Source organism: Eleutherodactylus coqui, chromosome 3, assembly GCF_035609145.1.
Source record: "Eleutherodactylus coqui strain aEleCoq1 chromosome 3, aEleCoq1.hap1, whole genome shotgun sequence".
Lineage (NCBI taxonomy): Eukaryota > Metazoa > Chordata > Amphibia > Anura > Eleutherodactylidae > Eleutherodactylus > Eleutherodactylus coqui.
Genome location: NC_089839.1, coordinates 57,840,102 through 57,864,062, shown reverse-complemented (window position 1 = coordinate 57,864,062; position 23,961 = coordinate 57,840,102). Strand labels below are relative to the sequence as shown.

Here is a 23,961-nt window from a genome sequence, read left to right as displayed (position 1 = left end):
ACTACAGCAGTTAACTGGTAAGTAATTTACAGCTACAGAAATCACATCTACACTGTACAGTATTTCTTCCATGCCAATATCATTCCTCTGAATGTGTGCTATGGAAAGTTAGATAAGTCTCTGCAGTTTTCTCCATGTACAGTGTATAGAAGATGGCGTCACAGTCTCTTTCCACCAGCTGAGAGAGCTAAAAATTACAGATGTAGAAAAGATTATGGGTTTCAAAAAATATACAGTCATATAATGGCTAGAACTAGTGTTATTTCTCATGTACATATGGCAGCTTATTCTGAAAAGTCATCTGAAAGTCCAGTTTTTGTGTAAAGTGGATCTTCAATGAGGAACGTTTGAATAATAAAAACAAGCAAAACATGGGGTCTTTGCTACATGCTGTAGAGTGTAAATAAGTAAGAATAATGAGAAACACATCAGCATAAAACTGAATAAATTGCTTATCATGAAAAAAATTTTCCCTCAGCCCTTCCTTAAAAACTGCTTGCCTCAGTCGCCCATATGCGTTCACAGGCAGAAGCCTGGCATGAGTGGGTTTGTCCTTCTATAGTTGATTTTTATAGAGCTCAGTGGCTGGTGAATTCAATTTCTCTTGATAGAGGAATATAAAGCACGATAGATGAATAGAGTTTGAAAAGTGATTTTCAGAACAGCTTGGAATCCTAGGCTTTAGCAATCTAATTACAATGTTCTCAGAAGGCCTTCAGCAGAAATCAGACGAAGCTTGACTTCAACTCCTCAAGTATGTTTTGTTTATCCTTGTCTAAACAGTCGGAGGCATACATACGTACTGCATTTTTATATGCTGCATCTTAAGCTGGGTTTACAAGGGACTGATGTCGGGCAAAGTATGCCCAACACTTATCCCTGTGTGTCCTCGCTTCTGCACAGGAGCTAGTAGTGCTGGCTCGCTCACAGAGCGGCCAGCAGGGGAGAAGGGTGGCTGCAGGAGATTTTTCTCCTCGCGCTCCCCCGCCCCTCTCCATTGACATAACACAGTGGCTGTTCAGTACTGAACAGTCGCTATTTACACTGAACGATCAGCTCATCGTCAATCATATATGCTGCAAAGTCAGTCCGCCATAGAAAGGGGTCCCGGGTACAGAAAAAAAACGTTTCGTTTGGGCACGGATTCCCTTTAAGGCCTCAGTCACACGGGCGCATCGGCACCCGTACACCGGCGCCGATGCGTCCGTGTGACTGCAGGAAGGAGACGGACGTACCTGCAGACGGCCGTCTCTCTGCAGCGCCGGAGGAAAGAACACATGACCGGCAATGAAGCCAATCACATGTTCTTTCCTCCAGCGCTGCAGAGAGACGGCCGTCTGCAGCTACGTCCGTCTGCTGGTGTCAGTCACACGGGCGCATCAGCGCCGGTGTACGGGTGCCGATGCGCAGGTGTGATTGAGGCCTAATAGTGCAGTCATTTTGTGAGTTGCATCTGTTCTTCTAAAATTAGAGAATATTACTTTAGTTTCTGTTTGTATTAAAATACAAAAGTAACTGAGAGGGAAATGGAATTTACTGGTGCACATTCATGTATCGGATCACATTTATTTCCATGGCCATACAAGTGCTTGCTTGGATTCAAATACTGTTTCCCAAGTGCTTGACAAGTAATTTATAGTTTTTCTGAAAGTGATGGACATTTTCCATTTAGATACTCATGAATCAATGCTCATTTAGATGTGACTGGAAACTTTTGCAATGCATAAAGCATTCGAGAATATGCACCTAAAAACATTCAATTTATAATGCAGGTGTCAATGATTGTTTCATGACAGTCTCTAGATAGATGTAATGTCATCTGTATTCTTTAATTTTACTGTCTGCAAAATAGGTTGCTGCAAGTCACACAGGATTATTTCAAGATTTATAACTCTAAAAATGAAATTCCTTTGTTATATATGAATTTTAACCTTAGTGATCTATGCTGTGCGGCTTAGAGGAAAAATCTTCTGATGGGTTATTTATTGCTCCAATGCGCTTGTATAAAAATGAAGCAACTCTGTAAATAGTCTTAAAGTGACCCTACAGTTTTGGGACAAAATTCTGTCCCAAGACCAGAGGGTCGAGGGCACTGGCGTAACTATAGTGAATGTGGTTGCACCCAGACCCAGGAGCCTTACAGGGCCCATAAGGCCTCTCCTCTCCATATAGGGAACCCAGTACTATGAATAAAGCATTATGTTTGAGGGCCCTGTTACAGATTTTGCATTGGGGCCCAGAAGCTTCAAGTTACACCTCTGGACTCGGTGGGGGACATTATCTGCAGTTGATTGTGTTAGCAATCCCTCTTTTACACCGGATCCTAGAGCTGTTTGAGGTGGCCAAGATGCCGCCATTTTTTTTATTACACTATGCACTGCTCTGTGATTTACCAGTACTAATCTTGTGATCGGCTCTGGCTGTTCGGAGATCAGGTATTGTGCAATAGTAGTCATAGGACTACCAGTGCACTATGGACTATTAGGTAGTCTAAAGATGGCAGCCATCTTGGTTGCTCAAAGACTGTTTTAGTCTTCCCTCCAGTTCAATTAACTACAGGTAATCTACTCCCTCCACCTTCCAATAAAGGGACAAACTTTTGTCCCAAAACTGGATGATAACTTTAAAGGGATCTTACAGATTTAGAAAATGATGGCTAGTCCAGCACCATATCTGTCCACGGTTGGTGTGTGGTATTGCATGTTGGCCTCATTTAGCTGCAATACCAGACAACCCATGGACTGGACGGATTTGTTTATGGAAGAGAGCAGCCATGTTTTTTTATAATTCATTAAAACCCCTTCTGTTAAAGGGAACCTGTAATGTACATTCCTTCTGTGACTCTGGGTAGCAATAATTAGTGCAGGCATGCTTATTTCAGTGGTCTGTCACTTAAGGGGTTATGCGATATTATTTTATTTTATTTTTTTTCTACATGGGAGCTGCAGAAACTACCTGTGATGAGTCACACTTAGACCACTCTCACACACCATGTCGGCAAAACGCCACGATTTTACAGCTGTTTTCGGACCCACGTTACTGATGGGTGATGAGGTACGTTAAAAATCGCCAAAACGCGGCAAAATCGAGCAGACAGCATTCAACAATCATGGTACAAGAAAACGCTGTGATCTAATGCAGGTCTGTGAGCCCCTGTTGAAATAAAATGGGAGCGTTATACCATGATTAAAACAGTGTTCAAAATGCAGCGGTAATGGCGGTACAAAGCATATGTGTGAGAGAGGCCTTATTCGTGAGCTGCCAGTAGCCCCACCCGTCTCTGTGCCCTGATTGGCAGTTTTTTTCAGTAGTCTGTGAGTCTGCTGTATCCATGAGAAGAATGACTCCCCTGCCTCTCCCACCCCTCTGCTGTGAAATATAAGGTATTTTTATTAACTCAAGCCCCTTTTACGTGGGATGACAAGCGATGAGGCACCTAACATCCCTCCCAGCGATAATCGCTCCTGTGCTTTCACACAGGAGCGATCATCACTTAGTGAATTGAGGCGGAGTGGGTCGGAACGAACGTCATAGTGAAAAGGGAGGAGTTCATAAATGAACGATTGCCTGTTTAAACAGACAGATGCAGCAACAGATCAACAATGATTTCATGGTCTGCAGGATCATTCTTTCACTGCATACGTTTACACTGCACAATTATAGTGCAAAATGCTCAATCTAATGGGCGGTTTGCACAACAATTGTGTTGTTTAAAAGGGTCTTAAGTAACCTCCTAAAAACATGTACGTTAAATTCTGGCTAAACACTAAACTAATTGTTAATAATTGGGTTGAACTTTGCATGATATAGTGCCCATGTATAGAATCTAATCAAATAAGTAAGATGGCGCAATACCTATGATATTATTCCACTTTCCTTATTTGCATATATTACGCAGAGGAGCATGCATGGCCTTATACAGTTAGGGCCAGAAATATTTGGACAGTAACACAATTTTCGCGAGTTGGGCTCTGCATGCCACCGCATTGGATTTGAAATGAAGCCTCTACAACAGAATTAAAGTGCAGATTGTAACGTTTAATTTAAAGGGTTGAACAAAAATATCTGATAGAAAATGTAGGAATTGTACACATTTCTTTACAAACACTCCACATTTTAGGAGCTCAAAAGTAATTGGACAAATAAACATAACCCAAACAAAATATTTTTTTTTCAATATTTTGTTGCGAATCCTTTAGAGGCAATCACTGCCTTAAGTCTGGAACCCATGGACATCACCAAACGCTGGGTTTCCTCCTTCTTAATGCTTTGCCAGGCCTTTACAGCCGCAGCCTTCAGGTCTTGCTTGTTTGTGGGTCTTTCCATCTGAAGTCTGGATTTGAGCAAGTGAAATGCATGCTCAATTGGGTTAAGATCTGGTGATTGACTTGGCCATTGCAGAATGTTCCACTTTTTTGCACTCATGAACTCCTGGGTAGCTTTGGCTGTATGCTTGGGGTCATTGTCCATCTGTACTGGGAAGCGCCGTCCGATCAACTTTGCAGTATTTGGCTGAATCTGGGCTGAAAGTATATACTGGTACACTTCAGAATTCATCCGGCTACTCTTGTCTGCTGTTATGTCATCAATAAACACAAGTGACCCAGTGCCATTGAAAGCCATGCATGCCCATGCCATCACGTTGCCTCCACCATGTTTTACAGAGGATGTGGTGTGCCTTGGATCATGTGCCGTTCCCTTTCTTCTCCAAACTTTTTTCTTTCCATCATTCTGGTACAGGTTGATCTTTGTCTCATCTGTCCATAGAATACTTTTCCAGAACTGGGCTGGCTTCTTGAGGTGTTTTTCGGCAAATTTAACTCTGGCCTGTCTATTTTTGGAATTGATGAATGGTTTGCATCTAGATGTGAACCCTTTGTATTTACTTTCATGGAGTCTTCTCTTTACTGTTGACTTAAAGACAGATACACCTACTTCCCTGAGAGTGTTCTGGACTTCAGTTGATGTTGTGAACGGGTTCTTCTTCACCAAAGAAAGTATGCGGCGATCATCCACCACCGTTGTCTTCCGTGGACGCCCAGGCCTTTTTGAGTTCCCAAGCTCACCAGTGAATTCCTTTTTTCTCAGAATGTACCCGACTGTTGATTTTGCTACTCCAAGCATGTCTGCTATCTCTCTGATGGATTTTTTCTTTTTTTTTCAGCCTCAGGATGTTCTGCTTCACCTCAATTGAGAGTTCCTTTGACCGCATGTTGTCTGGTCACAGCAACAGCTTCCAAATCCAAAACCACACACCTGGAATCAACCCCAGACCTTTTAACTACTTAATTGATTACAGGTTAACGAGGGAGACGCCTTCTGAGTTAATTGCAGCCCTTAGAGTCCATTGTCCAATTACTTTTGGTCCCTTGAAAAAGAGGAGGCTATGCATTACAGAACTATGATTCCTAAACCCTTTCTCCGATTTGGATGTGGAAACTCTCATATTGCAGCTGGGAGTGTGCACTTTCAGCCCATATTATATATATATAATTGTATTTCTGAACATGTTTTTTTAAACAGCTAAAATAACAAAACTTGTGTCACTGTCCAAATATTTCTGGCCCTAACTGTAAGTCTCCTCACTCACCTCGTATGTGTCTCCACACCCCTTCTGGGTGCTCTCCTTGGGAAAAGACTATGCCCCTCCCGAACCACTCACATCCTAGGTGTTTTCACACATCTTCTGGGTGCTTTCCTTAAGGGGAGACGACACCCCTCCCAACCTAGAATCTAGTCTTCTATACAGATGTACAATGTGAACATTATGCCTTTTGTTGTACACAGTTACGGCACCAAGGCAAGTGCCAACTTATCTTTTTTTTTTTTATTTGTATTTTGCATGGTTGCAGATTTTCAGAAATATTGTATGCAATTACATATTCAGTTTTTTAAGGTTGAATATGATGGACCTTTTTTAAGCCTACAATGAATGTCCACTTTTGTTAAAGACACAGGCCCTTCACAATTAGTTTTCTGTTTAATTAGGCCCGCGATCCCAGAGTGCAGCATAAAGTCAAGTGGGCAGTTTCAGTGTGAATCTACATTAGAATGGGAAAATCGAGCAATGGAAGCGACTTAACACGAGAATTGGTCATCGGTGCTAGACTAGCCAGGGACAGGATGCTGAAAACCGGCAGCCTTGTAGTGTTTTTTTTTTTGTTCATCCTTGTTAAGAGTATACAGAGAATGGTGTGACCAAGGAAAAACATCCAGCAAATCTTGTGGACCATTCACAAAAAAAAGTCAAAGGAGGATGTCCAGAATTGTTCTGCCAAACGGGTTCTGCACAGTCAAGCAAATTGCACTTGCATAAAATACTGATACTCCAACTGTGTCTGAACACACAACTCGTTCCTTAGCAAACAATGGCACTGGAACAGGTCGTCTGCTGTTACAGCCCACCCATGCTAAGAGAAATGCGCACGATCGCAGTGGACAAAGTACAAAAAATGTATTCCTGAACAGTAGAAAAACATCACCTCCAGATGAATCCAAATTTTTCTTGCACCATTCTGATAGGAGGATCAGAATTTGGCACAAGCAGCATGAATCGATGAACCCTTCCTCTAAGCTGCTCAGATCATGTCAATACTTCAATATCATTTGCAGCAATTACAAAAAGCTTTCTGTCTGCGTTGGGCCGTATCTCTACAGAACAAGTTCAACACCTAGTGGAATATATACGATCATGAATTGCTGCTGTTCTGAATGCCAAAGGATATCCAATCCACTTTTAGATGGGTGTTTCTAAGAAAGTGATCATTCAGCGTATGTGACTGTATGTAAATGGACAGTATCAGTAATTACATGCATTATTTATCATCCTTTGTGGATGTGAATGTGTAGTTTTATTTCCATGAGAGATTGCTGCCAATTCCAGAAAACAAACCTCGTTATGTTTCAAGTAATGAGCATTTCATTATGATTATATCAAGTACGAGATGGAAGTTCCTCAAAAGATTTTCTGGAAATTAGAAAATGAGAAGCTAATGGTTTCTAATTGGGTTATAGTCACACAGCCTGACGAAAATAGACTGGACTGTGACTATAGAAGCCTCCTCATGATGATGGAGCGTGCAAAGGCTGTGCGGGAAGGTTATTACTCCCCTAGGTTTAAACATTAGTCATCAAGAGCAATGTCCCAAAAGCACATGGTGCAAGGACAATAACTTCCCTGACAGTCCTTCCCCTGTACTAATAAGTTACTAAATCATAGACAAGATTTTATGCTTAATTATCTGGAATTAGGTGGTGAAATAAAAGATAAATGAGAAAAAGAAATGGTGATTATTCCAGTTCAAATTCTGTGTAAAGCCAAAACCCTGCATATTTTTATATGCCTCGCACAAATGAGTGCTATGTGATTTGTATACAATAATTGTAGCTAAAGCAAAATGTGACTGGAGATGTTTCACTTTGAACTAGTTGCCTAGCTTTGTAACATGCTTTTTCACATGCATTGTTTGTATATAAGTGATGCTGGCTACCCCTCTGCAGACTCTATTTCTAATTCTCTCTTACCTGAGCTGATGGGTGGAGACTGGCTGGTATGTCTCCCATACGCTGAACACACAGGTTATCTTCTAATATAAATTTTGTCGGATACATACAGAGATAACCGCATCATGGACGACACTATATTGCAGTTCTGAGCAGTGTTGATGTGATCCCAGTAGTTTTACTGCAGTGAATCACTTGCTGTGCACTGCAGGAGCATGGCCGTTTTTCTGCTTCTCTCACTCTGCAAAAGTTTCCCCCTCCACTCACCATAGACTTCTGTGGGCAGCATAAGACAGCACACTTCCCACTCACCCCCCCAACCTCCTGAGGTCTTGGTATCTGTGTTACTAGAGATGTACTTCATTTGACAACAGGCAGTGCACAGCAAATTTTTCAATGACTTTTTCAGCCATTTTAGGTAAGTGAAGTCATTTGCACTTTTGAAAAGTGACTGACCATTTGACCACTGAGATATTTAAAGCACATTTAGGCCGCCTGCAGACGGCCGGGTCCGATCCCGCTGCGAGAATTCTCACAGCTGGATGCGGTCCCGTGCCCCTGCAGAGGCCTGCGGCTTACCCACTCCCGGCATCTCCATTCGCTGCTATGCTGCCGGCCGGCGCATGCGCAGAGAGCAGCCAGCCTGTCACCACTGACATTTCTATGCGGGTCTCTGCGAGACCCGCACAGAAATAGAGCATGCTGCGATTTGTTTTCCGCGTGTGTTTTCACACGGACAAATAACGGCAATCTGCATAGGATTGCATTATGTAATGCAATCCTATGGCAGGCAGGCATGGGCGGAAATTCTGCGGGAAATCCAGCTGTGGAATTTCCACCCGTGTGCGGGGGCCCATAATCAAATCTTCTTTTGCACAGTAGCAAAATTGTTTTCACTTTTCTGACCTTTTAGGTCGCTTTCACACGGGCTACAAAATCGCTTGACTTTCAGAGGATGCGCCAGCGCTACAAAACACATGTTTGTGCAACCCATGCTTTCCAGTGGTTTTCCTCACATTAGCGATGTTTTCACTGATGCTATGTTACGAGAGAAAATAATTGCGACATGCTTTACCTTTCTGCGATTGGCTATTTTAATCTCACGTTTCCCTACGGAGCCTCCTTGTTTTTCGCGTCGCACAAACTTGCTATTTTTGTACAATTCGATTGCAATGCGTGATTATCCTCAAGCAAATGCATCGCTGACGCTACAAAATCACAGGAATAAAGCTGCGTTATTTTGCTATAGTCAGTGATTAAAGCCCATGACCCAGCACTGTAGATTTACCACGCTTGGTCCTTAAGGGGTTAATGCTGTTCCATACGGTGTTTGATGGGTCCCTACTAGAGATGAGCGAACGTACTCGGTAAAGCACTACTCGTCCGAGTAATGTGCTTTATCCAAGTATCTCCCCGCTCGTCCTGAAAGATTCGGGGAGCGCCGCGGAGCGGGGAGCTGCAGGGGAGAGCGGGGAGGAACGGAGGGGAGATCTCTCTCTCCTTCTCTCCCGCCCGCTCTCCCCTGCTCCCCGCCGCAACTCACCTGTCAGCAGCGGTGCTCCCCGAATCTTTCAGGACGAGCGGGGAGGTACTCGGATAAAGCACATTACTCGGACGAGTAGTGCTTTACCGAGTACGTTCGCTCATCTCTAGTCCCTACCACTACATCTTCGAAGAAGCCGGTGTCCGTAATAGGTTCTCTAAATATAAATTTTAAAAAAGGTCTGTCTGCTCTCCTAACTTGTCTGTCTCAGTAAATACTTGTATTCCTCTTTACACATAAATTCTGGAGCACATTATAGTTTTACATTGTCATTTAGCTGTGATTCCTCCTGGAAATGTACGAATAAGTTGACAACTGGGTGTTAACATTTGTTTGGCAATTAAAGTGTCCTAACAAAATCTCGCACTGTCCGATCAATGCTGACAATGTCTCACTATATAGGGACATAATCGGTTGATAAATATGGTAAGATTCAGTTGTCAATTTGAGTAAAAGAGGAACAACACAATGCTAGAACATGAGTACCAACATTATTTAATACGAAATACAAATATTGACTAAAACAGACATGTCGGGAGAACAAACTGTTCCTTTTTGACAATCCCAAAAATTGTCACATCCTTATTTTTAAAAATAGGCCGCATCATTAAGTGGTTAAAGTACAAAACGTAATTAAGGGAGATGGAATAAATCCTCCACAGTGCCACCTATTGAAAGGCAGCATTCCTTCAAGTCAAAGTCAGACTTTTTATACAAGCCTTGTAACAATGACTGGGAATTAAAAGCAAAGCCAGACTCCATGTACATACAGCTCTTTCAGAGTTTTCGCCCTTCAGTGTACAGTAGGAGTCTGGCTTTGCTAGTGAGAGGCCTGGGATGGGGGTCAGAAACGCTATCTTTTCTCCTTAGGGAGAGCAACTATACTATAAACTAAGTGAGAAGACTCAAATGGCCATGCACGCTCCTCTGGGTAATATGCAAATAAGGGAGATGGAAAACGTACAAAACGTAATCACAACACACTCTTCTTTTTTTTTTTTATTTTGCGCATGATGTGAAGTTTATTAACGTGCAATAAACAAGACATTTATATGTAGATAGCCACAGGTAGTGCTGCGTTAATTTTGGCGTTTCTGTCTCAGTGGACCGTTTTCTATTTGTCACATGAAATAAAGGGCACAAAATAAATTATGGTACAGTAGTGTACAAAAAAACTGCCCTCTCATAACGAATACATGTGCACTTAATCCTTTCCCTTTGTTCTTATTAATTCTTTTTTTTAGATCTTTTCTGCTCCATTTTATATTCCTTTCTAGGCGCATCATTCATTTAAACCCTTTGCAATCCAGTTTTTGGATTCAGGGTTTCCTAGGGGGTTTTCTCTTTTTGCCATTATACAATGGTGCCATCTGCTGGCTAGAGCCAGTACTGCGGTATGGGACATGCTGGAGAGGCCCCCAACAACAGGGCTAGTAATGTACAGTAAGAATACCGTGCCGGACGTCTTCCGACATCATAGCTGTACAGACTTCAATCAGAATGTCTGAAGACGTCAGACAGTGGATTGGAAAGGGTTAATCCTAATATGCAACAGATTGACTGTATTGCAATAGATTCGATATGTCCGCTACAGACTTTATGCACATGGTTCTATTGTGTACTGTTGAAAAACTGAAAAAAAAATCTTTAATAGTTTAAAAACAAACCAATATAAACTGATGCAAAAGTATATATACACATATATAGTGTGTGTGTGTGTGTGTGTGTGTATGTGTGTAATTTGCAGATTTAGGCCGAATGCACACGGGCGGAATTTCCGCCGTTGAACGCTTCTATAGGATTACATTGGTTAAAGCAAACCAATGCAGACAGCCACGATTTTGAACATGGAAAATTAGCAAGATAAAAAAATTGCGGCATGTCCTATTTCAGTGCGAGCCTCACACAGGTTTGCTAGACCGTGTCATCACTGGCGTGATTGCTCTGCAGTGCGCATGTGCAGCTGGACAGGTAAGCTGTAGGTCACTGCAGGGGCACAGGATTGCATCCCACTGCGAGAATCTCGCAGTCGGAATCCGGCCCGGCTGTCTGCATTTGGCCTCATTTACGGTCACCATCAATATTTAGGAGACACATAAAGTATGGAAAGTGAATACAAAGCATACAAGTATATCCAGTCTATATGTACTTTTATGTTCAGCACCCCGCACTAATGGTCTTTCTATTAGTAGTGTCCAGATATGGTTACTGGACAGAACAGAGTTATTAGGGTGCACGCCATTGGAGATAAGGTTATATAAAAGGATAATGGGAGAAACTAAAACATTAGAGGAAGAAGTATAACATAGTAGCATAACATAGTAACATAGTTCGTAAGGCCGAATGAAGACAATGTCCATCTAGTCCAGCCTGTCTATCCTCCTGTGTTGATCCAGAGGAAGGCAAAAAAAAAACCCAAGAACAGAAGCCAGTTAGCCCCTTTTGGGGAAAAAATTTCTTCCCAACTTCCTAATGGCAATCAGACTAATCCCTGGATCAACCCCTAATAGTTCCTACCTGCCTGTATACCCGGATTAACAATTAACCTAAGATTTATAACCTATAATATCCTTCCTCTCCAGAAAGACATCAAGTCCCCTTTTAAACTCCTCTATGGATTTTGCCATCCCCACCTCCTCAGGCAAAGAGTTCCACAGTCTAACTGCTCTTACAGTAAAGAACCCCTTTCTATGTTGGTGATGAAACCTGCTTTCTTCTAGACTTAGCGGATGCCCTCTTGTTACCGTAACAGTCCTGGGTATAAACAGATCATGGGAGAGATCCCTGTATTGTCCCCTCATGTATTTATACATAGTTATTTGATCACCCCTTAGCCAACTTTTTTCTATAGTAAATAATCCCAATTTTGATAGCCTCTCTGGGTATTCCAGTCCCGTCATTCCATGTATCAGTTTAGTTGCTCTCCTTTGAACCCCCTCCAGTACTGTAATATCTTTCCTGAGCACCGGTGATCAGAACTGTACGCAGTATTCCATGTGGGGCCTCACAGTGGCTTATATAATGGAAGGATAATGTTCTCAGTAGAAGCAGTCCTAAGGAAAACAAGGGAGGAATACAGGGAAAATGTATTGCAATGTTTTCCAAAGTATTGGCTGTTTCTGATATTGAGAGGCGCTTAAGTGGTTAAATACTGAACATTTTGTAGTAATTTAGAATGTCTTATTTTGACTTCTCTTCCACAATTTCTCTAGTCATGAAGTTTGACTTCACTTTTTGTGACTCTCACTTCCGGCTTTGCTTTTCACAGTACACAAGTACATGAACACAAAACAACAGTCTACATAGTAAATAATTCCCTTTCTTTGATGATGGCAGCCGTGGTAAATCAGGTTTGGCTCATTTAATTAAACCGTTGTTCATTCTAGGGTAGATTTCAGAATTATTATTTCATGAACGGTTTGCTGCTAAAATGAAGTCGCTACATAAAACTAATAAATAAGTCATTGGAGAAAATGTTGAACAAAGATAACGGCATCGCTGAACAATGGTTTCATTTTTAAAGGGAGGCAATAGTTCGGTTCAGACGCTGCAGACCACGCTCTGCGCACGGTGAGCGGATCAGGGAATCGGCTCTACACCTTTTCCCTTTTTCACATACAAGATGCATTAATGAAAACTGCTGTAAAAACCAGATTAAGTGCCCATATAACTGTACAGTTATAATTTGTGTATAAAGTTCTGCTGCTATTAAGAAATTGCTTTCTGTTCAATTTTATATACATCTGCCATTGGGTCAAAAAAAACTATTGCACGGCTGTTTTTCAATATAGATTCCCCTGTTTTGAAACGTGTAGCTAATTTTGCTTTCCAGTAGGGTTAAAAAAATAAGTAAAATGCTATACGGTCACAAACGAACCAGATGTATGTATGGTAAATGAATTTTTGCATATATCTTGGCTTAGATTGTGCATTTGCATTGCGTATTTTACAACATATGTGCTGAATTCGCACATGGAAAGCTGTATGATCACAGCCATACTGCAAAAGCACGATTTGCAAAAATCCCATTTACAAAGTGTCACCTAAATCTATGCGATTTTCAGGACCTGATGTCTTAAAAGGAACCTTTTACCATACAAAATACCCAAAAACTACTATAAAACATGAATAGCTGAGACACAGATTCAAAGTAGTAGACTGAATTCGCTTTCATTTTACTGCAGTAAGTTTGCAGATGTCCTGTGCTCTTTATGCTATTGAAGCATCTAGAAGTTCAATATGTTATTTCTCGAAGCTTAGTCCAGTGGATGCATTACAATGTACAGCACAGACTGCTTGCAGTCTTAGGCCGCCTGCACACAGGTGGATTTGAATTGCGGAATCTGCAATCGGCACCCGCGTAGACAATCTGCTGTTAACCCTTTCCAATCCACTGTCTGACGTCTAAAGACATTCTGATTGAAGGCTGTACAGCTTCCGATGTCAGAAGACGTCCGGCAGGGTATTCTTACTGTAGATTACTGGCCACTCTGTTGTCGGGGGCCTCTCCAGCATATCCCATACCCCAGTACTGGCTCTAGCCAGCAGACGGTGCCACTGTATAATGGCGGAAAGAGAAAACCCCCTAGGCAACCCTGAATCCAAAATTGGATTGCAAAGTGTTAAAGTCACCCATAAGAAGGCATGAGCTTCTGCAGCTCCGCGCACACTTGTGGATTTGAATTGCGGATTACGCAAGCAGAAAATTAATCACAGCATGTTCCATTTTAGTGCGGATTCTGCGTGGACAGGCTCCATGCATCTCTATGGAAGCATTTGATTAGCAATGCATCTGCAAATACATCGCAGATTTATAGGCAGATACTTCTCAGTTTGGAGACCAGCCAGGAAGGTGGGGGAAGGCAGGGCTTCTTGGAACAAACAAGTGCAGTGGCCATTTCCGCACGGACAATCCGCTGTACATCCGCACAGAAAAACCATTGAATCCACGATCACCAGCAAGCATTTTAAATTCGTTTCCACTATGAATCGCAGCTCTTCCGCAGTGGAAATCCACCTCTGCCGTGTGCAGGCGCCCTTACTGCAGGGGAGTGAAAGTGAGCTCCAAGATATAAAATGCATCTTTAGAATCTGTGCTGCTTCAGCTTCCCATGTATTAGAATAGTTAAGAGGGTTTCCACAATGACCGGTTCTCTTTAAGCCTCTCAAGACCAAGGGTCATTGATGCTTCTGTGTCCGGGTCGCATTCTGCAGTACCGGTATTTATACTTTCAAAAAATCATAACTTTATTTTTCCAATGACATAGCTACATGAGGGCTTGTTTTTTTTTACAGGACATGTTTTAGTGTTCAGTAGTACCATTTAACGTACTGTGACAGGGCGATGGGAGGTATTACTCCCAGGCTTCTATCATTCTCTCAGTTAGCAGGTTGCAGGCTCACCTGTTAGAATTGATTAGTAGCTCCAGTGGGTGGATATAGGAAAAAATCAGAGGGAAGATGCACACTTCCAAGCTGTGAACACTGCTATGTTGTGAAAAAGATGGAATGAGAACTGGACTTGACACTTGGATTTCTCTTATTTTTGTGGTGAGGCTAGCAGGTGGGTAGCCCCACCAACCTACACCTAGGACTGTCATATATACAGTAAGAGCTTGACAGGCAGATTCTGATTTGTAAGATTACTTAAAGCAGTTGATGTATGTAAAGCTTTGCCTCATGTCAAGACAATAAACGCCATTTAGTTTGGAACGTCCATCTCCAGATTGCTCATGTTAAAGATGTGACCTGCAGTATCGGTGATCCCAAGATAATTTCACCACAGAACCGTATTTTTTAAAAAGTAAGGCAAAATTGGAAAAACATGGAATTACACCATTTTGGGTGGAGGTTGGGGGTTACGGCATTTTTACCGTGCAGTAAAAATTACGTGCTGTCTTCTGTGGGTCAGTACATTTACAGCGATAACAAATTTATATATATTTTTTTTTATGTAATCAAAAAAACAACTACTTTTTCTTAGATCGCTTTCTGTCGCCATCTTTTGACCACCTTTTTTATTTTTCCATAAATTCGGCAATGTGTGGCCTCATTTTTAGGGGGGTGGGAGATGACTTGTAGTTTTTATTGGTACCATTTTGGGGTACCTATGGCTCTTTAATCTCATTACATTTTTTTCTTGGAAACAGGGTGACCAAAAACTGCAATTCTGGCATTGCCTTTTTTATGTTTTCTGACTACATTTACCATGTGGGATTAATAATGTGATATTTTAATAAATCGAACATTTACAAATAGTCATACCAATTTTTACATTTTTTGTTTAAGCCCCTATCAATCAAAACATTTACATGCCGCTATCAGAATGGACAGGGGCATTTAAAGTGTTAACAGCCACTTTCTCCCTTTTCTCCTATTGCTTTTGTGGGTGGACATTGGCTGTCAATGGCAGCCTATACCCACCGTGTGTGGAGTGGGCTCAAGAACTGTGCCTGCTGCATACCCGTCATATGCTGTGGTTCTCGATAAACATCCTAAATGCACAGGGCGAATACAGTTAGGTCGTATGTAGATGAATGGCTGTTGTGAGGGTTAAATTAAGTGATTGGTTAAAAAAAAAGCGTCTGGAAAGTCCTGTGTAAAAACTGCAGCTGTGACCAATAGATGGTAAAATCACATGTATTGTAGTACTGCCTTGTGATTCCTCAAACCACAAAATCTGAACATGGAATAAGAACCTTTTTGTTAAGCCAATAATCAACCCACAGCATAGATTTCATTCCCATCTGCACTGGGGGCTCCGTTTGGAGCAAACGGCACAAATCTGGCTGGAATTGCGGCAATATTTTGTTCTGGATAATTTTGTCCAACACTCCGGCAGCCGGACAGACCTTATTATAGTCCATGCGGTCTTTCTGGTGCCACTTGGGGCTGATATGTGCCAGATCTTACGGTTTTGGTTTTTCCATTGTTGACTCGAAGGTGTGAGCCATAGAATGGAAATACAAATGCAGCTGTGAAAGGGGCCTTAGCTTTTTGACATGGCTTCATGTTTTCTTGGTGTCGTCCACAATTTGTTCTCCCCATGCCTTAGGAATGCTTAAAAACTGTACTATGCCACTAGTTTATCCTTGTTATATCCATGCACTCATTTTTAATTTTGAAGAGGTAGTCATGAACTCCACCATTCTTGCTTATGCTTGTCACGTATATTGATACAATAGATTGATACTTTTACTGTAATGTCTCATAAGTGAAGATAAAACAATAGAACAGTTGGTGCTTCATCCTTAAGACAAATTGAAGTTGTTCTGGATTGATGTGCTCTTAACGGCACAGAAACATGATGCATTCCTTGATTTCTTAAGTACATCCTAAACCTATTTCCAGATATGTAATTGCTCATGTTTGCCTTAAAGGAAAACGGTCTTCAATTATAAACACAATAAACTAAGTTATGGTGCTTATAGTTTATGGAAAGAGACTGGACTACACATCACTTAGTCACCTGGTCCCTCTATTTATCTCTATGGGAGTGTGTGTGCACAGCCTTCAGAAAAGAGTCACGCTGGCTATGCACTCGCTAACTTCACGGGGAACACTGCAAGAACGGGGGACCGGGTAAGAATGAAAAGAGGCTCCCCAGACTCCACGTCGCCTAAACTATAAGCTCTGTATCTTCGTTTATGGTGCTTATAGTTGATGACCCGTTCACCTTTAAGAGCTATACTAAACCACTTTGGAGCCAGAGCCTGGGCTGTGCAGACCCAAAGCCTGGGCTGTGCAGACCCAAAGCCTGGGCTGTGCAGACCCAAAGCCTGGGCTGTGCAGACCCAAAGCCTGGGCTGTGCAGACCCAAAGCCTGGGCTGTGCAGACCCAAAGCCTGGGCTGTGCAGACCCAAAGCCTGGGCTGTGCAGACCCAAAGCCTGGGCTGTGCAGACCCAAAGCCTGGGCTGTGCAGACCCAAAGCCTGGGCTGTGCAGACCCAAAGCCTGGGCTGTGCAGACCCAAAGCCTGGGCTGTGCAGACCCAAAGCCTGGGCTGTGCAGACCCAAAGCCTGGGCTGTGCAGACCCAAAGCCTGGACTGTGCAGACCCAAAGCCTGGACTGTGCAGACCCAAGTCCCACATGATGATGTTAACTGTTTATAGTTGTAGCATTTTATACACCAAAAAATGTAAGTATGATGTTTTTACAGACTGATGAGAAAGTGTTTAATAGCAGTCATTTTGTTATCTTGTATATTCAAGCATAGTATGTTGCAGATTAACAAGACCCACTCTCATTTTTGCTTGTCCTATTAGTGGAGCTGACTGTTGATCTTGTCTGTTTTATGCTACCATCAAAGTGTTGTGTACAAAGCTGCAGAATATGCAGGTGTTACTGTGGATGCACAGCTGGATATATATATATATATAATTTTTTTCAATTATTACAAGACACCACTTCCATTAGCTACCTGGGACATTTCCGCTTAAAATTATACATAACCTTTATAATTACCAAATCTTTTTTTTGTTTTACACATCTTCAAACAATTTCCAGTATGCCAAAGATTATACATAATTTTAGATATGAAGCCTATGGATGAAATTTAAAAAGTGTCTCCAGACAACTACCCCATAACCATGACGAACCATAGTCCTAGATTTGCTTGTGATTTTTGGCCAAATGCAACTTTTTTTTCCCCTTGAACAGCTGTTGAGTTAACTTACTATAATTAGCTTGGTTTGCAATTAATGACTTGCCAGTGCATTTTAATTGGGTAAGGGGGATTGCTTTAACCTGGTCAAGACCTTCCCATTACCCCCATAAATATGTACAGTTGCATTGGCTGAGTTTGCATGTTTATCTCAATAGGGAAATAAGGATAAGCTGCTCACAAACTCTTGCAATGCTTGTTTTCTGGGAATACAAAGGATCCGAATTATTGAAATCCAACATGTTGATCTTTTTATTTTGATAGATGTCTGTGGACATTTGGGCTGTCCTCACATTATAATACTGGCCAATCCCACCAAAATCGAAGGCATTAATAGGCTGGGTTGTGGGTTGAGATGAGGTAAGCAGTGTAGGGCAGCGCATTGCTGCGGAGAGCTTTGTGGATGAGGGTAGTGAGTTTGACCAGTTTAACCACCTTCTACATTATTCTTAAGAACCTGACCCCCTGCGTCCAGCAATATCACTGACTATCCATGTAGCCAGTGGCACTCCATATCAGTACATATATACTCACTGGTTGGTGACCGGCTCATGCAGTTTTATACATACTTACCTATTTACTAAAATATGGTTGGCCTATTGTACAGAACAAGCACTTGTACCCCTATTTCCAAAGATTGCAAGTTGTTGTAAACCAGGCCCTGGCGCCTATTGTTTGAATTGTTCATTAGATTACTAATGTATGTAATGTGTGGTTCTGTCTTTTCATGTGTCCTCTCATTTGTGTAGTGCTGCTAATATATAAAGATTATCTGCTTTTCTTCTTCTTAAACTTCTATGCATCTTTTGACAAGCACCGTGGCAGAGCTGCATAGACTCGCACCTTTATACACTGTTACACCGTAGCTGAAATAGAAGCAGAAAGGCGATGGAAATTGGATATGTTTATAGGCCTCTTTTACAACTATGCTATGAAGAAGTTGATTTACTAGTAAGTAAGATTGAAAAGTGGAGTGTAATTCATGTGCGGCGTGTCCCGGCTCCCTCTAGTAGACATTGAAGAGAAAAATCTCTTAAGGCAAAACAATTTGTTGTTAATTACCAAGAAATGGAGAGTGAGAAAAAAAGTGAATAATGTCCCTCCCACCTCCCCGTGGCAAGAGGACTGCTACAGGTACACCATAAATCTTCCTCCAGAGAGGTGGGGAAACTGCAGACTATTTAGGAAAATAGCATCATACTCTGAATGTCCTGTCAAAATGTGCTGATTGCTGCAGCTTGCCCAGAGCGAAACTCATTGTAATAAAACGCCTTGGAGTGGAACATGGTGCTGTTTATGTCATCCGCCTCCCGAGTTGTTTTTGTAGTATATAAACCCAAAGCAAACAGCTGTCAGTTGGAAAACCTCTGAAGAGTCCCCGTCGACAGGCATTGCTGAGCTGTGCTGCTTCACTTCTTTGAAGAACGTGTCAGCTGGGTCCTGGCAGCTAGCAGTGGAGGCTGGATCTTAAGCAGCTGAGAGCACTGGATTAGAACAGCTTACATCTTTTCACTTTGTACTGGATCATTGGATTGAAATCACTTTGATAGCTGCTTTTTGGAGGATTTTGTGTTTTTCTTGAGGTCCATGAAATTATATGTTGAGTTTCTGCCCCTTTTAGATTGGACCCTTTTTTGAGTAGCTTAATTTAAAGTGTCGTTAAGGCCATGAGATCTAGTCTTAGCAGAGCAGCGGGGGGGTTTGTGCAATGCCCAGGATAGAATATAAACTGGCCAAAGTCACCAATGCTAGACGACTTTTACCAAGCTGATATATTATTTGCAGGAATTAATGCTTCATTGCTCTCAGAGATATTTGTTGTTTTTTTTTTTTTTAAATCTCCTTTTTTACAGTTTGTATTAACATTTTACATGAACGTGGATTTGGCATAAAAATATGTTTCCTGCTGTTGGATCAAAGTTTACATTTACGGTTTGCATGATGGCTAATTACATAGAATATATGGACTATTGAATACACTATATTTATGAGAGGAGTGCTCCCTGCCTCTCCACATCTCCTCATGTCCCACCCCCTGTATAGATTCACAGCCCCCTTGCAGAATAGAATAGGATGGGGGAGTGCTCTCCTTGTGAATACAATGAAATCGTAAGCATCAATGCTCTGGATTCTTTCTAGTCAACTATTATCCTAATTACAACTTTTTGTCCCATTTTGCATACTCATTAAGCGGCTCTGCCGTTGCATAAATAAGTCAGCATAGGTTAATAGTACCTTTTGGAAGCTAATACTAATCAAGTGGGTGGTTTCCACTGCCCAGTGTCAATCAAATGTCACAGCAACCATTGACATAAGGCTGTGGAGACCGCGCATTTGAAAATGGACTAGTATCCAAAACTAACAGGAGCCATTGTGAACAAACATTTTTTTTTTTTTTTAAATAAAGAAATTTAGTTTTATTTTGTAGTTGGACTGCTATCTGCAAAGAATTCATGTTGAAGCATGTATTGAACCGTACTATCACAGGGCTAGGTTTGGCTTCAGGTAAAACTAGCAAAATTAAAAAAATAAACGAAAAAAAAACTCCTGCCGACTTCCAAGCTAAATCACTTCTCTGAAATGGGTTACCCCAAATAGTCATATTTTAATTGTCAATATCAGTGGTTTCACGAGTGCCCTAAAAACATGCTTTTAGGCAGGCCTTTTATGCTGCTTAACACCTTAGTTGACCACTCCTTTCATGGTGGTCACTTAATGGGCTTTATTTTGATGCAGTTGCCTTTCATGGGTCTACCTTGCTGGTAGGAGTAAGGTCTTGGCTGCCTAACGACAGCTAGGCTCCAGCTCTAAAGGTGGGGACCAAAGCAACTACCAATCCTAGCCATTTAAACCTTTGCATGGTGCTGCCATTGCAACTACAGCATGTGACAGGCTGACAGAGGTAGGGGGGCTCCCTTTGTTACCCATCGGACCTCCACAATGTAATCTCATTTTATGGCACCCGAAGGCTTGAAGATTGCCTTCTGTTCTGCTATCTATGGTGGCCTGTGAGGCTTAGTGACTGGCTGAACCTCATAGGACCATATAATACATTGTTTAATACACAGTAATACTTTAGTATTGCAAATTATCATATGTAGTGATATTCAAGTCATGTGGTGGGACAAATATAAAAAGTGTAAAAAGAAAAAATAAAAATTTAGTCAAAGCCCCACCTTTCCCTCCTGAGGCTACCTAACTTGTCCCTATATCGCGCTCGCCAACGTTTGTTTTCACGCTGATGCGAAGCGTTTTTGTGGCAAAAACTCCTCCCATCACTTCTGTGGAGTAGCAATCCTCCGGCGTGGTGTCCAGGCAGGTTAGAGGATCATTAAGTGTTTCCCATTGTTTTCAATTGGAAACCTGGCATTGCACTCAAGTGCATATCGCATGGCGTGCATTGTGTTTTACTGCCCCATTGAAAGCAATTGATGCATTCAGAGGAACAAGAAAAGATAGGACATGGAGTAAATTTTTTTTTTTTTTTACACCGCATCAAAAATGTAGTTCATCTTCATACAAAATTAGGGAGTCTTGCAACGCACAAATCTTGCACAAAATTCTCAGCCTATGTTTAAAAAAAAGAAAAAAAATCAGGATTGCAAGGTTTGTAATAACTTATGTAAGAATGTTAGTACATAATTTAACATGCAAAATGCGTGCCCTGAAAAAAATTATAAAACATGGCAAAATAAGCTAATTTTAAGGGTTCAAAATGTCATATGGATCACTAAATGCTTCCATTAAAAAGTAGAACTTGTCCCCCATGGGAAAAAAAACCCAAACAGCACAACTGACAAAACCAAAAAATGTTAGGGGTCTTGAATGTAATGATATGTAACAATTCTCGTTTGAATGAGCGAATGACCTCACCGTTAAGTTGTTCACACTCGTTCATTCTGTTTAAACAGGCAGATCGTCATTGAGAATGGTTCACTTCTTGTTCGGTGTTTCACTTTCCCATGTGAGACTCTGAGCGCAGAGTGTTTCAATGCAACGAGAAGTGAAGGCGCCAATGTTGATTTTTAGTCTTACTGAACGATGAACAAAAGTGCATGACTCTCGTTTGCTGTACGGTCGTTGGCCTACGTTTAAACGGTTATCATTCACTTTTGCTAGTTTTAATGTTTTTTTTGAACAATAATCATTGCCTCTAAACACAGCATTAGATAAACTCTCAGGGCTCCTTCACACTAGTGAGAAAACTGCACGATTTTCTCGCGATGCGAGTGTGAGTGAAAACGCATGATTATGAAACCAATGATTTTCAATGGTTTCATTCTAATTTGCGATGTTTTCATTCCTGCGATGCTGCATGAAAAAAAAAAAGATTGTAGCATTTCTTTTTGCGATATTGCCCATTGTTTCTAATGGGGTGGGTGGCAGCAGTGGCATGTCCATTGAAAACAATGGGAGAACATTGTGATCCCCTGCCGTGGCTGTGGGGATTCCTTTAGCCCTGCAGGGATGCAAGGCTGTCACATTCAGGGGTTTCCACATGTTTTCAATGGGGGCCAGCGGCAGCAACCCCAGCCCCATTGAACACAGCAGGAGAACATTGCGATCTGCTGCCATGGCTGTGACACTCGCAGGGGTTTTCAGAAGGATTGCGAGAGCGATACCTGCCTCGCCAGTGTGCAGGAGCCCTCAAGTTTCACAGCACTCCTCATTCTTGAGGACACGCTGCCTGTCACTGGGTGCAAGCTCTACACAAAACTTCTGAAAATAGTCTAAGGGCTAATGCACACAGATGGATTTTCGCAGCATGATTCTCCATAAAATTTCCGCTGTTGCACGCAGCCATAGAAGTCAATTAGTTTCCATAGGTCAGTAAGGTGGAGTTTTAGTGTGGAAATTCACGCACGTGATAAAAAAAAAATCGGTGGATATCCTATTTTAGCGCGGATCATGCGCAAGAGGGCTCAATAGATCTGTATGTATGCAATTTTTCTTGCAGTAAATCCGCGATGACACTGCAGATGTTCTGCGATGTTGTAGGTGGATACTTTTCAGATTGCTATAGACAACCAGGAAGCGGGCATGTGCGTTTTTTTTCTGCACGTGAAAATCTGCGATCGAATCGCAACCACTTCTTATTTACAATTGCAGTTCTTCCGTAGCATAAATCCACATGTGAAAATCTGTATCGGTCGTGTGCATTCGGCCTAATACAAGGCATGTTCTGGGACTTAAAAAAACAATAAAAAGCATTCCCAACAAAGCACATTTACAGTCAGTAGCCTGGAAGGCTGAAAAACAGGAGGATATACAAATGTCACAATGCATTCTGGAATGGAACAACAGTCTTACTCCATAGTCAATAATACGGTAGCAAATGCTAAATACCTATAAGCATATACCAAAATAATTTTTTAAAACAAGGTCTGTCCAATCATTTAATATAGGTATAAATGACCATAGATTCTGTTATTTTTTTCATGAATGCAATCATACTTGCTATTGCTTGGCTTGGCAATATTCTTAGTGAATTATAAACGGCAGGCAGATGTCTGTTTACATGAGGGGATGTGTTGTCAATAAATGATGATTTTGATGTCCGCATAAAATATATGATCAAAAGCAAACAAGTAATTCATCATTCATTCACTGCACATGTTTACGCTGCACAATGATTGGGGATGACAGGATGGTTATTGACCTTGTAAAAATCCATTAGGCTTTAAAGAGACAAGTGTCCAACGTATGCCTCATTGTTTACTGAAGATTGTCTAATGCCCCTTTTACACTTAGCAGCAGCCCATCCGCGCTTAGACAATAAGGTTTTCGTTGAGAATCATGCGGTTCTCGTTCACTAATTGTTCAGTGTTTAACATTTCTATGTGGAACGATCAATGATTAAACTGTACGGTAAGCGCCCGACCCGGCGAGGTCTTTTACACTGGCTGAAACTGATTAATGAACGAGAAGCGCATAATTCTCCTTCGTTCAGTCGTTGGCTCGTATTTAGGCCTCATGTCCACTCAAAAAATACAATCCACGCAGAATCTGCCGCGGATTTCCGCTGCGGATTCCACGCGGATTTGCTGTAAATGGCATTTTTTTGCATGCAGATATCCGCACACATTGCTATCAATGTGATAGCAATGTTGCCGATCCGCGTGGATTCCGTGGCAAATGGTTGCAATGATTCCCTATGGGCGGAATCCGCAATTCCATCTACCCAGTGGACATGAGGCCTTAAACTGTTCAGTTTCGCTCACTTGAACGAATTGCTCCGTGTAAGCGCAGCG

The 23,961-nt window shown here is 41.7% G+C and overlaps 1 protein-coding gene across 2 annotated transcripts in view; it reads left to right on the top strand.

Annotated features, from left to right (window-relative positions):
* MACROD2 (mono-ADP ribosylhydrolase 2) overlaps nt 1-23,961 on the top strand; it is a 1,963,046-nt gene that overhangs the window by 381,983 nt on the left and 1,557,102 nt on the right. The gene's annotated exons all lie outside the window — the stretch shown is intronic.